The sequence below is a fragment of the Mus musculus genome, chromosome 10 (assembly GCF_000001635.26).
Source record: "Mus musculus strain C57BL/6J chromosome 10, GRCm38.p6 C57BL/6J".
NCBI classification, from domain to species: Eukaryota; Metazoa; Chordata; class Mammalia; order Rodentia; family Muridae; genus Mus; species Mus musculus.
In genome coordinates this window covers 122298154-122320437 of record NC_000076.6, presented here as the reverse complement: position 1 = coordinate 122320437, position 22284 = coordinate 122298154, and positions in this window count along the sequence as shown.

Genomic DNA, 22284 nt, shown 5'->3' with positions numbered 1-22284 from the left:
TAAGTATGTAAAATAACCATTTGGGATGGGGAGTCCAGACAGCCGGGACAGACAGTCTTATGACTATAACCCAGTGATCCCATTGTATCCATACTCAGAAACTTTGGTGTATCTGCTCAGGAAACAATTTTGAGAATGTTCATTGACTCTTTGTCTAAATACAGTAACACACACATATACACATGTGCACATGCACACATGCTAATACTTTTTGCAGCACTGGGAACATATACACACTGGGTAAAGATTCTGGTGAAATTCTAGTCTCTCAATAGTATTTTAAACAGTGAAGAGCTGTTTTAATTTCTTACAGTTTGATATTTAAGTTTTTTTTATTTTTCTCACTGATAAAATATAAGGCTCAAAATATGGCAACTTGCCTCGAATGTTTTCCTGAATCAGCCATTGAACTCAGAAGCAGAATTATATTTCATCTTCCCCGGTGTTTTCTTTCAGATCCCACAGCCTTCCAGCCGAGTTCCTGATGCGGTAATTTTCAGCTCTCTTAATAGAGTATTTCCTAATATCTACTGCTGGAGATCCTGTAGGCTGCAGCAACAGCTTCATGGCTGATATTTCAGGACTCGGGATAGAGACAGGATGTGTCAGTTTCATCAGATACTCTGAATCCGTTCCTTTAAAAAATAAATAAAGTCCATAAGGAACACTAAGTGCTATAACGAGGCAACAATCCTGGACTGGCAGAGTGAAATTTCAATAGAATTGTTCTCTAATTTGCCATGCCTGACTGGAAAGATGGAGGAAAGAAAGCTTCCCCTGACTATTACTACATACCTCAAGCTTTGCTTTCAATATTTCATTTAACCTCTACAACAGTGAAAAGTGGGCATTACTTTCTCTTGTTTAACAAATATATGTATATATATATATATATATATATATACATATATATGTACATATATGCTATAGATAAACTTCTATATATATATATATATATATATCTGTATCTATATCAAATGCATACTAGTAAAATAATTATATATACATGCATATATATATACATATATATATGTGTGTGTGTGTGTATGTGTGTGTGTGTGTGTGTGTTTATGTATCAGAATGAGATTTTCTTTAATTCCTGGTGAGGGGCTCCTTTCAACCATTTGGTGTTTACCTTTAAAGGACCAAATAAGAAGATAGAGGTTGTCATGCTGATCTCAACTCCAAATGTTAAAATGGGAAAAAGCTAAAAGGGAGTAGCAGAGGTGGGGGAGGGGCAGTTATTTTGCCAAGGCTGGGAATACACAGGCCTTAGGCAAGATTTCATGGGAGAAAGGAGCTGCCTCTTTGAGGACCAGCGGGACAGCCATGCTGAAGCTAATTGCAGGGGCTTAGCATTGCTGTGGGAACCGTAACTATGAGCCTCTCTGCCATGAGAACAGATGTCATGCACCATAGCCAGAAAAGCAGAGACATGCTGGCAGAAGACCAAGAGTAGAAAGATGTGTCCGGAGAGGTCAAGAAAGACTCAGAGAAGACACATGACTGCCTTCCGGCCACTGATACCCTGGGAAGGAAAAGCAGAGGAGAAGGAAGCCCAGAGAGAGCATTTACATAAGAAATGAGCCATTTGTCCCTAGATAAGTGGATGACCCCTTGGAACAAATTTCTGTAAAACCGAACATGTAATTTCCCTCACTGAAGGTGTTCTGTCACCAAAAAGTCGAAAGCTCAGGAATAAGATGAATTCAGTTCCAGAAACATGGCTGCATGCCCATGAACATGATTTCAACTGTCTGTGAAACTCATAGTGAGAATTATTATCCTGTTCAATACTGAAGAAGTTGGCACTCAGAGAAATCAAACACATTTCCTATGACTATGGGGCCACTAACTGGTTAAGTACACAAGATATTTAGGTATCCATCTGCCACAGAGGTCATTCTCTATTCTCCACGGTGAGACCTGACTTTGATGGGAAAATAGGAAAACGGCCCTCTGATTCTAGAACGTGGTGTCAGATGGCCCAGGTCTTGTCTTGATTTGTCTCTGTGTGCTTACTGCAAAGCTTCCATAGGAGAATATCGTTGGGGGCGGGGGGGGGGGGTCACGTAATCAAGGCTAGTGTTGCTGAACTTTCATTCTTTTCTTTTTTTTAAGTTTTTTATTAGGTATTTTCCTCATTTACATTTCCAATGCTATCCCAAAAGTCCCCCATACCATCCCCCCCCCACTCCCCTACCCACCCACTCCCACTTCTTGGCCCTGGCGTTCCCCTGTCCTGAGGCATATAAAGTTTGCACAACCAATGGGCCTCTCTTTCCAGTGATGGCCGACTAGGCCATCTTTTGATACATATGCAGCTTGAGTCAAGAGCTCTGGGGTACTGGTTAGTTCATAATGTTGTTCCACCTATAGGGTTGCAGATCCCTTTAGCTCCTTGGCTACTTTCTCTAGCTCCTCCATTGGGGGCCCTGTGATCCATCCACTAGCTGACTGTGAGCATCCACTTCTGTGTTTGCTAGGCCCCAGGATAGTCTCACAAGAGACAGCTATATCAGGGTCCTTTCGATAAAATCTTGCTTGTGTATGCAATGGTGTCAGCGTTTGGGGGCTGATTATGGGATGGATCCCCAGATGTGGCAGTCTCTAGATGGTCCATCCTTTTGTCTCAGCTCCAAACTTTGTCTCTGTAATTCCTTCCATGGGTGTTTTGTTCCCAATTCTAAGAAGGGGCAAAGTATCTACACTTTGGTCTTCATTCTTCTTGAGATTCATGTGTTTTGGAAACTGTATTTTATATCTTGGGTATTCTAACTTTCTGGGCTAATATCCACTTCACAGTGAGTACATATCATGTGAGTTCTTTTGTGATTGGGTTACCTCACTCAGGATGATGCCCTCCAGGTCCATCCATTTGCCTAGGAATTTCATAAATTCATTCTTTTTAATAGCTGAGTAGTACTCCATTGCGTAGATGTACCACATTTTCTGTATCCATTCCTCTGTTGAGGGGCATCTGGGTTCTTTCCAGCTTCTGGCTATTATAAATAAGGCTGCTATGAACATAGTGGAGCATGTGTCTTTCTTACCAGTTGGAACATCTTCTGGATATATGCTCAGGAGAGGTATTGTGGGATCCTCCAGTAATACTATGTCCAATTTCCTGAGGAACCACCAGACTGATTTCCAGAGTGGTTGTACAAGCTTGCAATCCCACTAACAATGGAGGAGTGTTCCTCTTTCTCCACCTCCTTGCCAGCATCTGCTGTTACCTGAATTTTTGATCTTAGCCATTCTGACTGGTGTGAGGTGGAATCTCAGGGTTGTTTTGATTTGCATTTCCCTGATGATTAAGGATGCTGAACATTTATTTTTTCAGGTGCTTCTCAGCCATTCGGTATTCCTCAGGTGAGAATTCTTTGTTTAGCTCTGAGCCCCATTTTTTAATGGGGTTATTTGATTTTCTGGAGTCCACCTTCTTGAGTTAAGGTGTTGAACTTTCATTCTTAAACAACACATTCCCTCAAACTGCTACACTTGACCAAGAGTTCGTGAACAAAGACAGCTCAGCGGAAGGAGCATCAGTGCTGCAAACACCCAATAATTCTCCTCTGTTCAAGGAAGGAAGAGGGGAGGGAGGGAGGGAGGGAGGGAGGGAGGGAGGGAGGGAGGGAGGGAGGGAGGTCAGTCTCTACTCAAACACAGCTTAACTTTTAGTGGAAACTTAACAAAAGACTTTGTTTTACATGTCTTCGTTTTCTCAAAAATTAGTATTAGCAAACAAAACCACGAGCCCCTACAATACACAGGCTTTTCTTCCACTGAGGGTGAAGAAAGTTAGGTCCAGTCAGGAGCCTAAGTCATTCTAGATGCATCCTTACAATGCACTCAGAAATAATCGCATGGTATTTGTCTTTTTCTCAGAGTGTTCTGGTCGAACCTGTTGGGGGAAGTCACTAAAAAAAAGCAGGAAAAAAAAAAAAAAGATCGAATCATAGAAAACAGTTCTATCCACTTCTCTTAGATGCCTTAAGAAATGTGCAGGAACCTGTAATTTCATGTAAAAATCCCTAACTGTTTATCCCATGTCAGGTGAACATCAGAAAACATGCCTGAGAAGTAGGAAGCAGCACAGATTTGAGATTAGTGCCACCTGATCTGAGCAGTACAGCTCTGGTTTCAGGTGGAAACGCCTACTTGTCGAGGCAAGAGCTGCCAGTCAGTGAACAACCAAGAAACAGACACCCATTTACTGTTAGTCCACTATACGTACCCTACAAAAATTAGATATTTCCAACAGGACACAAGGCCAACAGAATGGACCATTTCGATAGAGGAAAGTTTCCGAAGAGCCCAGGTGGCACTGAGATGCCCCTACAAACATCACCAAAATCCCACATCTTCTTTGATCTTTTGTTCTCATCTCAATGACAATCAAAGAACTTCTCTAATATTTCTAACCCCCTAACAAGATTACTGAGCTAGCTGATCACCATATTAGAACACATTACTCAGAACAGAGCCGTGATTCACTAATCATTCTATCAGAACCATCCACCAAATATCCAAACTCTAAGAACCACCTATCCTCCAAGTGGTTCTTCCAAAGGCATGCCAGAGGTCTCCTCTGATGTGGTTCCAAAGGTCTACACAGGTGTATTCTTGCTGGACTGTGGTTAACGGAATTTGACTTATCTTAACAAGAACTTTAGATTACACACTTTTAAGATTACTGTCTCCTGAGCTCCTGTGCTGGTGAAGTAGCTCAGCAGGAAAAACAGTTGCCTTGCAATTGTGAGGACCAGCGTTCAAATCCACAGAAAAGCTGGGTGGCCTGTCTGTGAGACCTCCTGATCTCTGAAGTGAACTGTCTATCAAGACCTCTGGACTCAGCTGAGAGTCTCTGCCTTGGTACATAAAGCATAACATGGCTGACGACGACACTTGATGTCCACACATACCACATACACGTGGAAAAAAAGAACAAAAGATCGGTCTTCTAAGGATTGTCTTACCTTTATGATATTTTCTCCAATATCATAGAACTTTTGAGAGACTATTTCTAGTAAATAATTACTCCACCACCTCAAGTTATTATTCTTAAAACCTCAATTTCTTCAACTTTTTCTCTTTCCTCTTTCCACAGCCACCATCCACGTCAAACAATCTATGAGGAAGGAACTGAGGGGTAAATGTGCCCGTGAGGCAATCCAGAGCATTCCAGAGGGCACAGTCACAAAGTAGATTCTGCATTTCACAGCAATGTGCCCGTGGTGTATACTCTCCCGAGAGTCCTCAATTCTACTTACACCCAAAAGTGTTAGGAAGCCAGAGATATTTCTCAGGTCCCCTCAGAGACTGTGTTCTATTGTAGTGTTCTTGCTGCCAAGATCACATTCTTGCAAATGAAAGACCTTCTGGTTCCGTTCTGATGGCCAGAGAAGGCCCGAATCAACATTAATCTCTCATGGTGGACAAACACAGGACTTTGGCACATGGTTTATAGAACACTTTGGACTGGTCTCACTGTATCTTAAAATCCATTTTAATGCTATCAATGAATGAAATTATTGGTGACAGGTTCCTGTAATTTCTACCACAGTTCTTCTGTGTTAGACTCCTGAGTGCCAGGATTGAAGTCATGAGCCACCACACACAGCTATTGAAAAGACTCTCAAACATAAAACGTGGTAAACCAAATTATTTGATAGAGATTAAATGAAATATATAAGCAACAAGAAAAAGGAGTAGTATTTCAAGATTAAATGTGTAAAAAAAAAAAAAAGAAAAAAGAAAGAAAAAGGAGTAGTATAAAATTTATGGCCATCCTTGCAGAATTCACTCCCTCATAGATTCTTGAAATGGCTTATGGATGATTGCAAATAGTTTATTGTATATCCCTAGCTTCACCTGTGAGTGGTGTGACAGTTTGTAAATATCAATGTTTTCAACGAGGAGGAAATGGTGTCTATTTCTAGTTCTTCACACACAGGAGAGAAAATAAGCTGACAACTAAAATCTGTGACCAATTATCTAGTTTTTCAGAACTACTTTAGGGAGTATTCAACCCCACACTTCCAACATGAGCTTCAATGGGTCTTGCTCATACCTGCTCACAAGAGAAAGGTTGTTCCAAATAGATTCAGAACGCAAAGGTCTCTCTCCTAAGAGTCAAGGGCTTGATTATAGATTCATGCAGATGAGTATTAGTTTCATTCCAGTGACTGGGTCCTGGATAAGCACTTTCCCTTATCTCATATTGATCTCTAGCTCAAGCCTTCATGTACGGTGTCCTCTGGGCTTCTGGGAACTCAGGGCACTGGGGTTCCTGTACCATGGCTCTTCCAAAGTCTGATCCCCTGACTTAGCAGATCTCTGAATCCTGCCACAAGTCACTGACTCACATCCCAGGCACTTTGTGCTGACTGAGTGGCTTTGGGGTACACAGTACGTAGTTTCTCTTTGGGGCTCTTGATATTACACAACACCTTACCTACATAACCAGTTGTTCTGTGGCCTGCACACTGCATATGTGATTCTATCCAGCAGTTTAACTCTGTTCCCAGTCCTAAATCCATTCCTCTGCATGCTCTGTCATAGCTAAAAATTTGGGGCTGATTTCAGTGGGTTGAAAAGTGATGTAAGAACAATGAATTTGTAAGAAAGGAAGATGAGGCACTATAACTTAAACTTTGCTTTTCACCCCACAGTGTATAAAAACTACCCTAACTTTAGTGTTTCATGTGAAGTTCAGGAGTTCCATTCTTCATCCTTTAAAATGGATGACTTGGGGTAGTGAGATGGCTCAGTGAGATGGGTAAAGGTGCTTGCTGCCACGCTTCTGATGACCTGAGTTCAATCCCTGGGAGTCACACAATGGAAGGAGAGAACCAAGTCCCGAAAGCAGCTGTATGACTTCCACATAGGCCCCAAACATTATTACAAAGAGCTATAATAAAAACTGATGGTTCTAAAGGGGGACATACACTAACATATCAGTGTGCTAGAGGACACGTCTCTGTTAATTACCCAATACTCTTATCTCTGTACGGCAGAGTAGACAGCAGCAACCAGTCATTCCTGGGCTTTCAGCTTTCAACAGCCCTCGAACATCTTGAGGCCTTGGATAGAGAAGGCTGCCTTTTGTTGCACGGTCACACGCTGCTGATGCTTTTGCAACTGGACCACTTCACTGCACCTACTCTGCACTCGTCCCGCGGCTCTTTGTCTTCATAGCTCCCTTGGCTCTGGCAGAGCTATTGATAGAGAGTGGGAGGCAGTGAGATCAGTACTGCACTACCCAAGCCTCCCCGTTCTCTGATTCTTCACAACTAAAGTAGAACACATATAACATGACTCAGGCCACTGAAGCAAGTACCCTAAAACTCTATACCATGGATGCTGATCCTCCCACTACAGCAATCAATAGTGATGCTCTCAAAAGCTATGTCTACATCTACTGCTCTGCTGTATTTACCTGAAAGATTCCAAACCAGAACACTGTGGAGACTCTTGCACATTGTTTGCTGTGGAACTCTTCACAGTGGGTTGTAGAAAAAGCCTAAGCCAGGCAGTGGTGGTGCACGCCTTTAATCCCAGAACTTGGAAGGCAGAGGCAGACAGATTTCTGAGTTCGAGGGCAGCCTGGTCTACAGACTGAGTTCCAGTACAGCCAGGGCTACACAGAGAAACCCTGTCTCGAAAACAAACAAACAAAAAAAGAAAAGTCCTAGCTGTCTACCTGTCCAACAGCTGAGGAATACATAAAGAAGATGCAGCATAGATAGACACACAATGAATTGTCTTTTCAGGATAAAGATGAAGTCGCACCAAGGATCATGATATTAGGCAATTTAAGGTAGCCATGGAAAAGATAGGAAAGATTGGGAACAAATAAGATCAATGTGCCATATATATATGTATGTGTGCATGTGTGTGTGTGTGTGTGTATATATATATATATATATATATATATATATATATATATATATGCATGCATACATACATACATATATGTGTATGTGTATATGTGCATGAAAAACTTTACAGAAACCATAAAAGTTTGAGAATTGTGTTCTATTTCAGTAGGAATAGGTCTGAACTCAGACAATAACCCTTGGATTAAGGTAACATCTCATTTGAAAAAGTACTCCTGAATTTTAAAGAAAATATCTAACAAGAAGCAAATAGCATCTCCCTGAACTGATCAGGATGAAATACAGGGGTTTGTGTTGGATGGGATTGCAGTCAGGATTTTGTTCTGTCTTGCCTTTTTCTTAGCTAAGAAACCTTGTAACATCATTTAATATCTCTCTGCCTTTCTTTCCTTGTCAGCAAAATGAGAAAAAGAAAACTATCTGTCTTCATAGGCTCACTGTGGGAAAAGAACAATCCTAACAGGGTCCCAAGAGCCTGGGGAGAGAACAACTCACAGACGGTTACTTTCAAACTATCACTGTGTGTGGTGTCTGCAGGAATACCACAGCCAGCCAGAACTGTATTGTAATTGAGAGACCTAGCCACCTGCAACAGATGCACACTGGGATCCCAGCAGTCACAGGGTAGGAGCAGACTTCACTGAGTTTAAGATCAGCCTAGGCTACATTGCAAGACTCAGGGCAGTCAGGGGGTAAGGGGGAGAAGGAGGAGGAGGTGGGGGAGGAGAAGGAAGAGGAGGAAGAGGAGGAAAAAGAGAAGAGGAAAAGGAGAAGGAAGAGGCAAAAGAGGGAGAGGAGGAAAAGGAAGAGGAGAAAGAGGAGGAGGAAAAAAAGAGGAAACAGAGAAGATGAAAAGAGAAGAAAGAGGAGGAAGAGGAAAAGGGGGAAAAGGAAGAGGAGGAGGAAGAAGAGGACAAAGAGGAGGAAGAGGAAAAGAGAAGAAGAAAAAGAGAAGAAAGAAGAGGAAGAGAAGGAAGAAGAGGAAGAGAAAGAAGAGGGAAAGGATGAGGAAGAGGAAGAAAAAGAGAAGAAAGAAGAGGAAGAGGAAGAAGAAGAGGAGGAGGAAGAGGAGGAAGAAGAGGGAGAGGAAGAAGAGGAGGAGGGAGGAGAAGGAGTAGGAACAGGAGGAAGAAGAGAAAGAGGAGGAGGAATTAATTAAGTCTGGCTTCACAGAAAAGGGAAACCATAATGTGTAATAGAAGAGCCCAGTAAAGAGTGTCTATTCTCAACCCTAATGCCCAGAGGTCATAAGAATGACCCCTGAACACACACACAGCCCAGTACTCCTGTGGCACAGGACACAGCACAACAGGAACAGTTACTATAGAAACATGTATACGTTCCAACACTTTTTTTTTTTTAGCAGAAACAGTCTTCATAAAACTTAGATATGTCTTTGTTAAATGTCAGCTGTCCTATCAGATCCCCGCCAGCCTGCCTTCCATTCTGTTCAGACTCCCGCCTGCATTGTGGCTGAGAATTTGAGAGAATGGAGGGCACGTTTGGCTAGCCATGCTTTTCTTTGTTGTCAAATAGTTCTTCTTCCAGTCTTTATGGTTTAGTCACTGGCATCTGTTGGCAGGAATGCTGCAAGGTAGGCAGAAGAATGTGTGCAGAGAAAATCATGAGGAAAAACTATTAATCCTGATAGTACTTGGCACCCCTTCTTCTTTCTGAGGCCAATAGAAATACCTTTGGAAGAAAAGGTGTTTTCTGAAGAGTCCAGGATCCAGGCACAAGATTTCACCTGTACCATCTCTGTGAGATATGGAAGCAACCCAAAAAGTTTGATCTGCCAATGTGCAACTGAAACAAAGTTCTTATTACTTGGTGCCTGGGTACTGTCTCTCCTCTGAACAAAACACAATAGAAGACATTAAGATGATGTAAATTAAAGCTGTAAAGGCATATTCTCAAAACTCCTGTAGCTTGGCTCCAGAGATTAAGAATTAACGTACATATATTATGGAATAACAATTAGTTTTAAAAAATAAAGAGGCCATGAATTTGAAGGAAAGTAAGGAGGGGTATATGGGGAGACTTGGAGGGAGGAAAAGACACGGGGAAATGTTGTGATTTGATTATAATCTCTAAAATTAAAAAAATGAAATAACCCAAAAATATGAAGACTTTTCCCAACAAAAATTAACCATTTATCACTCTTACCCAAAGATTCATGTGTACACATATTTTTCTCTAATTACATACTAGTTATATGATATGGATCACATGGGAATAATGTGTGAATGTTGAGCCCATAAATAAGAAAGTGCATAAAAGATGTCATTGAGAAAGTACACAAATGATGTCATTGAAAAAGTACACAAATGATGTCAATGAGAAAGTACACAAATGATGTCATTGAGAAAGTACAAAAATGATGTCATTGGGAAGTATGTCCCAAAGTGTGGACACTTTGCCCCTTCTTAGAATTGGGAACAAAACACCCATGGAAGGAGTTACAGAGACAAAGTTTGGAGCTGAGACAAAAGGATGGACCATTGAGAGACTGCCATATCTAGGGATCCATCTCATAATCAGCCCCCAAACGCTGACACCATTGCATACACTAGCAAGATTTTGCTGAAAGGACCCTGATATAGCTGTCTCTTGTGAGACTATGCCAGGGCCTAGCAAACACAGAAGTGGATGCTCACAGTCAGCTATTGGATGGATCACAGGGCTCCCAATGGAGGAGCTAGAGAAAGTACCCAAGGAGCTAAAGGGATCTGCAACCCTATAGATGGAACAACATTATGAACTAACCAGTACCCCGGAGCTCTTGACTCTAGCTGCATATGTATCAAAAGATGGCCTAGTCGGCTATCACTGGAAAGAGAGGCCCATTGGACTTGCAAACTTTATATGCCCCAATACAGGGGAACGCCAGGGCCAAGAAGTGGGAGTGGGTGGGTAGGGGAGTGGGGGAGACGGTATGGGGGACTTTTGGGATAGCATTGGAAATGTAAATGAGGAAAATACCTAATAAAAAAATATAAAAAAAAAAGAGAAAGTGCATAACTGATGTCATTGTTGATTCTTAGTCATTTGAGACGCTAAAGGACATTGAAAGGGAACAGATTTCTGTTGCCATTGTTTCTCTTTTGCTTGTTTGGGACTAGAGGAGAGGAGGCCTCATTAACTAATGTGAGAAGTGGAACCTCCTAGTCTTGTTGAGTGTAAAATGGATTTGGTTTGTTTACACAGAATTAACTGCAAGCCAACCAGCAACTGATGAGTGTTCCTCACAGGCCTACTGAGATAATTATAACCAGAAGTAAACAGGCCTGGTTCATTGTGATGATACATTAAGTAGACTTCAGAATAAATGATTACAAATAATTGAACCTTAAAAAAGAAAATTGATGTTGCTGAACTTTAAGAGAACTTTTGGCACATGAGGCCTAGCCACTTTGGACAATGAGTCTACTAAGGACTAATGAGTGCACTGACGTTGACAGCTGAAGAGCTCTTCCCTGGGAAATCGCTGAGGAATAGGTCAGCCAAACTGTGGAGACAATTAGGTTTCCGTGTTTCCACAGGGAACAGAATATGGTGCATATTAAGCATTATAGTTACAGCTAAGTTTGTTTGTTTGGATGGCTTCACATGGCTCTAGATAAACAAAGCAGCAGGCAAGCATGACTCAGCCAAAAGGCATGGCCTGAGTGTCCACAGGGAGCAAGGGTTGAGAAACACAAACATTCCTAGAAATAAGAGGTGACTTTCTCTTGCTTGCAAACAGAAATGCTTATTAGATATTTGGGATGCAAAAGTTACACACTAAGCCAGAAATACAATAGGACCCATTTTATGGAAATAGAAAATGTGCATACATTATAGAATAAAATACAGCCAGAGAGGCTGGAGAGATGGCTCAGTGGTTAAGAGCACTTGCTGCTCTTGCAGAAGACCAGAGTCTGGTTCTCAGCTGTTGGGAGCCGCCCCCACATTCGCCGTCACAAGATGGCGCTGACATCCTGTGTTCTAAGTGGTAAACAAATAATCTGCGCATGTGCCAAGGGTATTTTACGACTACTTGTACTCTGCCTTTCCCGTGAACGTCAGCTCGGCCATGGGCTGCAGCCAATCAGGGAGTGATGCGTCCTAAGCGAAGGATAACTCCTCCTTAAAGGGGACGGGGTTTCCGCCATTCTCTCGCTGGCTCTGGCGCCTGCTCGCTTGCTCCTAAAGATGTAAACAATAGAGCGCGCTCTGCGCTTTGGCGCGCCGGAGCTCTGGCTCCTAAAGATGTAAGAAGGGGGTGGCTTTCGCTTTTGGGGCTGGGGGTTTGCGCTCCTGGCTCCTGAAGATGTAAGCAATAAAGTTTTGCCGCAGAAGATTCTGGTTTGTTGTGTTCTTTCCTGGCCGGGCGTGAGAACACGAATAAGAATTGGTGCCGAATTCCGGGACGAGAAATTCCGGTACGAGAAAATCCGGGAAGAGGAAACCCGGGAAGAAAAACTCGGGACGAGAGTTTACCATCACCGGCGCAAGGAAGATCCCTCATTCCAGAACCAGAACTGCGGGTCACGGTAATGAAGTGTTCTCGTAAAACAGACTGTTGAGAAGGATTCAACTGCGTGAATTCAGAACTTTTCAGCTGGGGAACGGCGGTAACCCGTAAGTATAGCTTCACAAGGTAAGTCTGGCCTTGAACTTTCTAACGAAATTCAAGACAGTCTATCAGAAGTAAAGTGGAAAATAGCTTTACAAGGTAAGTCTGGTCTTGAACTTTCTAAGGAAATTCAAGACAGTCTATCAGAAGTAAAGTGGAAAATGGCTTTACAAGGTATGTTTGGCCTTGAATTTTTTCTAGTGTTAGGAGCCCTTTTGTTCCTTTTCACATGTTATCAGGTGATTAAGATAGGGTTGAAAATTCTAGATGAAGTTCAGGACAATCTATCAGAAGTAAAGCGGGGAGAGAGAGTAGGAGCAAAGAGAAAATATGGTACACAAAATAAGCATACAGGCCTTTCCACGGGTCTTGAACCCGAGGAAAAGTTTAGGTCAGGTAAGAATACCTGGGGAGAGATTAGAAGGAAGGAGAAGGAAAAAGAAAAGAAAAAAGATCAATCAGCGGAGGCTTCTAGGAGAAGGAGCCTATACTCATCACTAGATGAGTTCAAGGAGCCAGTTTTTAATAGTTCTGAATCAGATGAAAAGGCTATTAGGGCCTGGAAGGCGCTCTCCCGAGCAGGTGAAGCCACTGGACAATAATGACAGAGGCAGGCTCTTGCAGCCTACAAGGTCTTATTGTCTACCCTGGAGTTGTAGATCAAGATTATAAAGGGGAACTTCAGGTTCTCTGTTCTTGTCCTCAAGTTGTCTTTTCTATATCACAAAGAGACAGAATAGCTCAACTAATAATTTTGCCAAGCCTACATGGCTGTTTTTTCTTCCTCTGGTATTCCTAGAGCTACAAGAGGGATTGGTTCTACTGAAAATGATTCTGATTACTTAATAATGCCTTTAGATTGTTGTCAAATTTTATCTACTCACGTAGGGGTAAACCATCGTGGCGTCAGGCCATTACAGGTCTGACAAATGGATGTCACGCATATTTCCTCCTTTGAGAGAAATCAATATTTACATGTTTAGATAAGAAGAGATCACCTCCATACCTTAAATGATTTTCAAAAGCTGTTGGGAAATATTAATTGGCTCAGACCTTTTTTAAAGATTCCTTCCGCTGAGTTAAGGCCTTTGTTTGGTATTTTAGAAGGAGATCCTCATATCTCCTCCCCTAGGACTCTTACTCTAGCTGCTAACCAGGCCTTACAGAAGGTGGAAAAAGCCTTACAGAATGCACAATTACAACGTATTGAGGATTCGCAGCCTTTCAGTTTGTGTGTCTTTAAGACAGCACAATTGCCAACCGCAGTTTTGTGGCAGAATGGGCCATTGTTGTGGATCCATCCAAACGTATCCCCAGCTAAAATAATAGATTGGTATCCTGATGCAATTGCACAGCTTGCCCTTAAAGGCCTAAAAGCAGCAATCACCCACTTTGGGCGAAGTCCATATCTTTTAATTGTACCTTATACCGCTGCACAGGTTCAAACCTTGGCAGCCACATCTAATGATTGGGCAGTTTTAGTTACCTCCTTTTCAGGACAAATAGATAACCATTATCCAAAACATCCAATTTTACAGTTTGCCCAAAATCAATCTGTTGTGTTTCCACAAATAACAGTAAGAAACCCACTTAAAAATGGGATTGTGGTATATACTGATGGATCAAAAACTGGCATAGGTGCCTATGTGGCTAATGGTAAAGTGGTATCCAAACAATATAATGAAAATTCACCTCAAGTGGTAGAATGTTTAGTGGTTTTAGAAGTTTTAAAAACCTTTTTAGAACCCCTTAATATTGTGTCAAATTCCTGTTATGTGGTTAATGCAGTAAATCTTTTAGAAGTGGCTGGAGTGATTAAGCCTTCCAGTAGAGTTGCCAATATTTTTCAGCAGATACAATTAGTTTTGTTATCTAAAAGATTTCCTGTTTATATTACTCATGTTAGAGCCCATTCTGGCCTACCTGGCCCCATGGCTCTGGGAAATGATTTGACAGATAAGGCCACTAAAGTGGTGGCTGCTGCCCTATCATCCCCGGTAGAGGCTACAAGAAATTTTCATAACAATTTTCATGTGACGGCTGAAACATTACGCAGTCGTTTCTCCTTGACAAGAAAAGAAGCCCGTGACATTGTTACTCAATGTCAAAGCTGCTGTGAGTTCTTGCCAGTTCCTCATGTGGGAATTAACCCACGCGGTATTCGACCTCTACAGGTCTGGCAAATGGATGTTACACATGTTTCTTCCTTTGGAAAACTTCAATATCTCCATGTGTCCATTGACACATGTTCTGGCATCATGTTTGCTTCTCCATTAACCGGAGAAAAGGCCTCACATGTGATTCAACATTGTCTTGAGGCATGGAGTGCTTGGGGGAAACCCAAACTCCTTAAGACTGATAATGGACCAGCTTATACGTCTCAAAAATTCCAGCAGTTCTGCCGTCAGATGGACGTAACCCACCTGACTGGACTTCCATACAACCCTCAAGGACAGGGTATTGTTGAGCGTGCGCATCGCACCCTCAAAGCCTATCTTATAAAACAGAAGAGGGGAATTGAGGAGACTCTACCCCGAGTACCAAGAGTGTGTGTCTATGGCACTCTTTACACTCAATTTTTTAAATATTGATGTTCATGGCCATACTGCGGCTGAACGTCATTGTTCAGAGCCAGATAGGCCCAATGAGATGGTTAAATGGAAAAATGTCCTTGATAATAAATGGTATGGCCCAGATCCTATTTTGATAAGATCCAGGGGAGCGATTTGTGTTTTCCCACAGAATGAAGACAACCCATTTTGGATACCAGAAAGACTCACCCGAAAAATCCAGACTGACCAAGGGAATACTGATGTCCCTCGTCTTGGTGATGTCCAGGGCGTCAATAATAAAGAGAGAGCAGCGTTGGGGGATAATGTCGACATTTCCACTTCTAATGACGGTGATGTATAATGCTCAAGTATTCTCCTGCTTTTTTACCACTAACTAGGAACTGGGTTTGGCCTTGATTCAGACAGCCTTGGCTCTGTCTGGACAGGTCCAGACGACTGACACCATTAACACTTTGTCAGCCTCAGTGACTACAGTCATAGATAAACAGGCCTCAGCTAATGTCATGATACAGGGAGGTCTCATGCTGGTTAATCAACTCATAGATCTTGTCCAGAATCAACTAGATGTATTATGACAAATAACTCAGCTGGGGTGTAAACAAAAGTTTCCGGGATTGTGTGTTACTTCCATTCAGTATGTTAAATTTACTAGGGCAGCTAATTTGTCAAAAAGTCTTTTTCAGTATATGTTACAGAATTGGACGGCTGAATTTGAACAGATCCTTCGGGAATTGAGACTTCAGGTCAACTCCACGCGCTTGGACCTGTCCCTGACCAAAGGATTACCCAATTGGATCTCCTCAGCATTTCCCTTCTTTAAAGAATGGGTGGGATTGATATTATTTGGAGATACACTTTGCTGTGGATTAGTGTTGCTTCTTTGGTTGGTCTGTAAGCTTAAGGCCTAAACTAAGAGAGACAAGGTGGTTATTGCCCAGGCGCTTGCAGGACTAGAACATGGTGCTTCCCCTGATATATCTATGCTTAGGCAATAGGTCGCTGGCCACTCAGCTCTTATACACCCACGAGGCTAGACTCATTGCACGGGATAGAGTGAGTGTGCTTCAGCAGCCCGAGAGAGTTGCATGGCTAAGCACTGCAGTAGAAGGGCTCTGCGGCATATATGAGCCTATTCTAGGGAGACATGTCATCTTTCAAGAAGGTTGAGTGTCCAAGTGTCCTTCTCTCCAGGCAAAACGACACGGGAGCAGGTCAGGGTTGCTCTGGGTAAAAGCCTGTGAGCCTAAGAGCTAATCCTGTACATGGCTCCTTTACCTACACACTGGGGATTTGACCTCTATCTCCACTCTCATTAATATGGGTGGCCTATTTGCTCTTATTAAAAGAAAAGGGGGAGATGTTGGGAGCCACCCCCACATTCGCCGTCACAAGATGGCGCTGACATCCTGTGTTCTAAGTGGTAAACAAATAATCTGCGCATGTGCCAAGGGTATTTTACGACTACTTGTACTCTGCCTTTCCCGTGAACGTCAGCTCGGCCATGGGCTGCAGCCAATCAGGGAGTGATGCGTCCTAAGCGAAGGATAACTCCTCCTTAAAGGGGACGGGGTTTCCGCCATTCTCTCGCTGGCTCTGGCGCCTGCTCGCTTGCTCCTAAAGATGTAAACAATAGAGCGCGCTCTGCGCTTTGGCGCGCCGGAGCTCTGGCTCCTAAAGATGTAAGAAGGGGGTGGCTTTCGCTTTTGGGGCTGGGGGTTTGCGCTCCTGGCTCCTGAAGATGTAAGCAATAAAGTTTTGCCGCAGAAGATTCTGGTTTGTTGTGTTCTTTCCTGGCCGGGCGTGAGAACGCGAATAAGACTCAGCACCACATAGGCAGTTCACAACTGTCTATAACTCCATCTCCAGAGGATCCAATGTTCTCTCCTCGCCTCCCTGAATACCTGAAGAGATGGGTGTGTCTGTCTGTCTGTCTGTGTGTCTGTCTGTGTGTATGCATACACACACACACACACACACAAATAAAAATAAAATCATTTTAAAACAATCGAGGATATCCTGAGTAGTGAACATCTTAGATGTCATTCATATTTCATGCATGCACATGCATGTGTGTGCATGTGTGTGTGTGTGCATGTGTATGCATGTATAGGCAAATATGTATCATGACCCACATGTGGAGGGCAGAGCACTAAACCTGTACTGTTCTTCTCTTTCCGTCTTGTTTGACAGTCCCTTCTGTGGCTTGCCACCACATAGGCCAAGCTAACTGGTCTGCAAGCTTTGGGAGATGCTCTCGTCTCTGCCCCCCCTCTTACCTGGAAACATGAGAGTTATAGACATGTGCTACCACACTCAGTTTTCTCTGGGTCCTAGGGACTAAAACTCAAGACCTCACAAGCTCTTTGCCCTCTGACCTATCTGCCAAGTTTTGCATTTCTTTATGTCTGATTAACATTCAATAAAAAAGATGTGTTTTGTGTTAAGTTTAAAGAAATGTTTCTAAACAGGAAAAACAGCGAAACTGTTCTACAAACTTAGAAGCGGGAGTCTGGTGAATTTTCACTGTAGTGGGAGATGCTAATGTAATATATACCACATCTGGGTTTAAATATATGATAAGTTCATTGTCATTTCCTGTCTACAAAAGGCAAACTTTTTTTTTAAACATAAAAGAGTGAACTGCACTCACACAAAGGACATTTGATTAGAAATAGTATACCTGGTTGAAGCAAAACAATAGACTGTAAGAAATGTGATTTTATTCATCGGTGACTCAGCTGAGAGGCCAAACAAACCTTAATATCCAAGTGTCAAGTATACGAGAAGGAACTTGAGAGAATTTTCAATAAGCTGAACACTATGGTGATAAAATCTGTTAGTCCAGATGGTAATGATTGGCGGCATGTGGCTACATTTAAGGCCTGACCACAAGGCCGAGAAGAGCAGCCCATAGCTAGCCATTCTGCTCACAGATGTGAATGCTTAAAAAGACAAATGCTATAGTGTCTGGGTTTGGTGGCTGTTTATAGGATGGATTCCTCGGAAGGGCAGTTTCTGGATGGTCCTTCCTTCCATCTCAGCTCCAAACTTTGTCTCTGTAACTCCATCCGTGGGTATTTTGTTCCCCATTCTAAAGAGGAACAAAGTATCTATACTTTGGTCTTCCTTCTTGAGTTTCATGTGTGATATTGCTGACGGGACCCTGATATAGCTGACTCTTGTGAGGCTATGCCAATGCCTGGCTAATGCAGAAGTGGATAACAGTCATCCATTGGATGGAACACAGGGTCCCCAATGGAGGAGCTAGAGATAATACCCAAGGAGCTGAAGGTGTCTGAAACCCTATAGGAGGAACAACAATATGAACTAACCAGTACCCCCTGAGCTGGTGTGTCTAGCTTCATATGTAGCAGAAGATGGCCTAGTTGGCCATCAATAGGAGGAGAGGCCCTTGGTATTGTGAAGATTATATGCCCCAGTATAGGGGAATGCCAGGCCAGGGCCAGGAAGTGGGAGTGGGTGGATTGGGGAGCAGGGCAGGGGGGAGGGTATAGGGGACTTTGGGGATAGCATTTGAAGTGTAAATCAAGAAAATATCTAATGAAAAAAGACAAATGCTGGCATGATTACAGACAGAAGCCATACAAAAGGCAAAATAACCATGTGTTTTGATCTCTTCTGTTGACTCTGAACTATGAACAAGGGGGTCCCTGAGAACCATGTAAACTGATCCCTAAGACTGATTAGGAGGTGGGAGGAGGCACAGAGAATGGGCTTTGGGTACGAGAGAATAGTGTGTTATGATAGCTGTGAAGTGAAAGGTGGGTCTGAGGGTGCAGGGTCGAGGGCAGGATTGCTTATTTGCTTGTCATATGTTTTCATGCGACCCTGACAATGTGAAAAGCAGAGGAAATACACTTAGTTTTCATCCATGCAGCAAAAACACACATCACATATGTATTAGAATACTTCGGGTCATTCTTAGGGACATAGAGCCTCAGTTTTAGGAAATGTTTGCAATAAATAGGAAAGGGTTAACAGAAGATTAAAGTCCATATGAGATATGACTTTTTTTTATAATGAAAACTGTATTTTATTTTTTATTTTTTAAACAATTTTTATTAGATATTTTCTTCATTTACATTTCAAATGCTATCCTGAAAGTCCCCTATACCCTCCCCCCACCCTGCTCCCCAACCCACCCACTCCCACTTCCTGGCCCTGGCATTCCCCTGTACTGGGGCATATAATCTTTGCAAGACCAAGGGGCTCTCCTCCAAAAGATGACCGACTAGGCCATCTTCTGCTACATATGCAGCTAGAGATACAAGCTCTGGGGGTACTGGTTAGTTCATATTGCTGTTCCTCCTATAGGGTTATAGACCCCTTCAGCTCCTTGGGTACTATCTCTAGCTCCTCCACTGGGGGCCCTGTGTTCCATTCAATAGATGGCTATGAACATCCACTGAGATATGACTCTTATTTAATCACTGTAATTCAGTGAGTCTACATAAATGAAGCACAGACTCATCTCCTATGATACACATACACTTTGCAATCCTAATAGTTCTTGTTGGCCAGAATCTCAGGCTATGTGAATGGAGGCTCTGTCTACTTCTCTTTTTAATCAAGAACAACAGAGGCATAACTCAACCTAAAGCCCCTCATCCAGCTTCTCAAACATCAGGGGATAAGAGCTGTGACTGACCAGGTCACAGACACCATTCTGTGACATTGACACGGGACAGAGTGCTGTGCTATTCTGTCCTCTCTATTGATGCTGGCTTGGGATAGTACAGTGTGTCCAGGCCTCCGTGTGCCAGGCCTCAGGTGTGCCCAGATCTCAGGTGTGCCCAGGCCTCAGGTGTGCCCAAGCCTCAGGTGTGCCCAAGCCTCAGGTGTGCCCAGATTTCAGGTGTGCCCAGATCTCAGGTGTGCCCGGGCACCAGGTGTGCCCAGGCACCAGGTGTGCCCAGACACCAGGTGTGCCCAGGCACCAGGTGTGCCCAAACACCAGGTGTGATCAGGCACCAGGTGTGCCCAGGCACCAGGTGTGCTCAGGCATCAGGTGTGCCCAGGCACCAGGTGTGCTCAGGCACCAGGTGTGCCCAGACACCAGGTGTGCCCAGGCTGGGTGTCAATGTTATGATGACTGTTGCTCTCTTTTCCTACTTGTCTGTAGAAGTTAAGTCTTGTTCTTCCTCCCAGCCCCACGCTCTCAGAAATAAGACTCAGCCTCAAAATATATTTTCAAATACCTTGGCCATATAACTAGGCTCTACTCTGACTAGATCATAATAAAAATAACCTAATTATTTTAACCTACATTCTGCCGCGTGGCTGGTTACCTTGTTCAGGTACCATGGATCCGTCTCCTCCTGGGCAAATCTTCCTCACCTGGCTCTGTCCCAGAATTCACTCTGCCTCCCAGATGCCATACCTTTTATTTCCTGCCTAAGCCACAGGGATTCTCTCTGCACTTGTCATAAAGCATTGCAAACATGTAACAGCTGCAATCTGCCTGCCTGCTGTACCGCTTCAATACCTGTCAGCTTATAAATGTCTTCTTCATTCACGCTCTATTCTCTCTGTCCCAGAGACTGTGAAGGAAATGATCACGATGGTGCCCTTGCATTTGTATTCATATTTGTAGTGTTAGAAGGTAAGAATTATTGAAAAAGAGACCTAAGCCAAACATGACTATCATACTTAGAATAAGTGCTAGGTGTCAGCTCAGCAGTTCAGGGGAGGCACTGTTCTCGCAGAGGAAATGATGTCAGTTCTGAGAATCTATGTCAGGTAGAACACAATCACCTGTAACTCCAGCTCCAGGGCATCTGACATCCTTATCTGGTTTCCTAGGCACCTACACCCGAGTGTACACACAACCCCACATGCACATAAATTGAAAAAATAAAATAAATCTCTAAAATTTAAGTCCTTCAAATGTAAGTCTCAGAGATATTCTAATCGTTATTTTATAATTTTTAAGTCAAGACCTTGAAAATTGCAATAGGTCTCTCAAGACTATTTTCCTCCTTCAGATTCCTCTCTTTCTCTTAGTCTTTTGCACTATCATTGCGCTAATCAACTTGACACAGGCTAGAGTCATCTAAAGGGAGGGAAACTCAGTTGAGAAAATTCCTCCATCAAATGGGGCTATGGGCAAGCCTGTAGGATATTTTATGGGTTGGTGATTGGTAGGGGAGAGCCCAATCCATTATGCCCACGTCTCTGGTGTACCAGGCCTCAGGTGTGCCTAGACCCCAGGTTTGAACAGGCCTCAGATATGCCCTGAGCTATCCCTGGGCTGGTGGTCCTAGGTTCTATCAGAAAGCAGGCTGAGAAAGCCATGAGGAGCAAACCAGAAAGCACCCATCATGGCCTCTGCATCAGCTCCTGTCTCAAGGTTCCTGCTCTATTTGAGTCCCTGGCCTAACTTCAATGATAGACTACACTGTGGGAGAATTTATACTGTGGGATGAATTTATTTATACAGTTGCTTTATGGACAGCATAGGATATAGACAGGCATGTTTAATCATAGTTACAAATATTATTGCTTAGACTTAATAGTATTTGAATTGTGATATTTGGAATGGCAACCTTTATTATTGTTATTTCTTCTCTTATGCCTTGACAGGAATACATCTGTAAATAGAGCAACCCCAGTCACTTGTGGGAAAGACACAATAAAGGTTGAATCCTTTCCACTCACCATATGAATGGAAAATGTGTTGATTACTTCACATCCTCGCAGGTGACGAATAAGTTTCCCAAAAGATCACGTATTTGTGACTTTACACATATCCTTTGAATCTCAGCCTGCTGAAGCTATGGTCTATAGTGTTGATCAAATTATTCAATCTGGGGCCAAATTGGTCCCTGATTCTTTGACTTGCCCTAGTTGATAATTGCTTCCTGCTTTAATAAAAACATGTTACGTTCATCTTATGAGCTTCTTGCCTCTGAGGTGAAATCATCCATTCTTCCAGAGCTCTACTTATTTACTTTACGTTCCACTCACTGCCCCTCTCCCAGTCATTGTTTCCCACAACCCTCCCCCTCCCCCTGCCCTCCCCCTCCTCTTCTGCTCTGAGAGAGTGAGGACCCCTGGTTATTTCCCCCCACCTTAGCACTTCAAGTCTCTTCAAGGCAAGGTGCATCCTCTCCCACTGAGGCTAGACTAGGCAGCGCAGCTAGGAGCACATATCCCACAGACATTTTTTAAT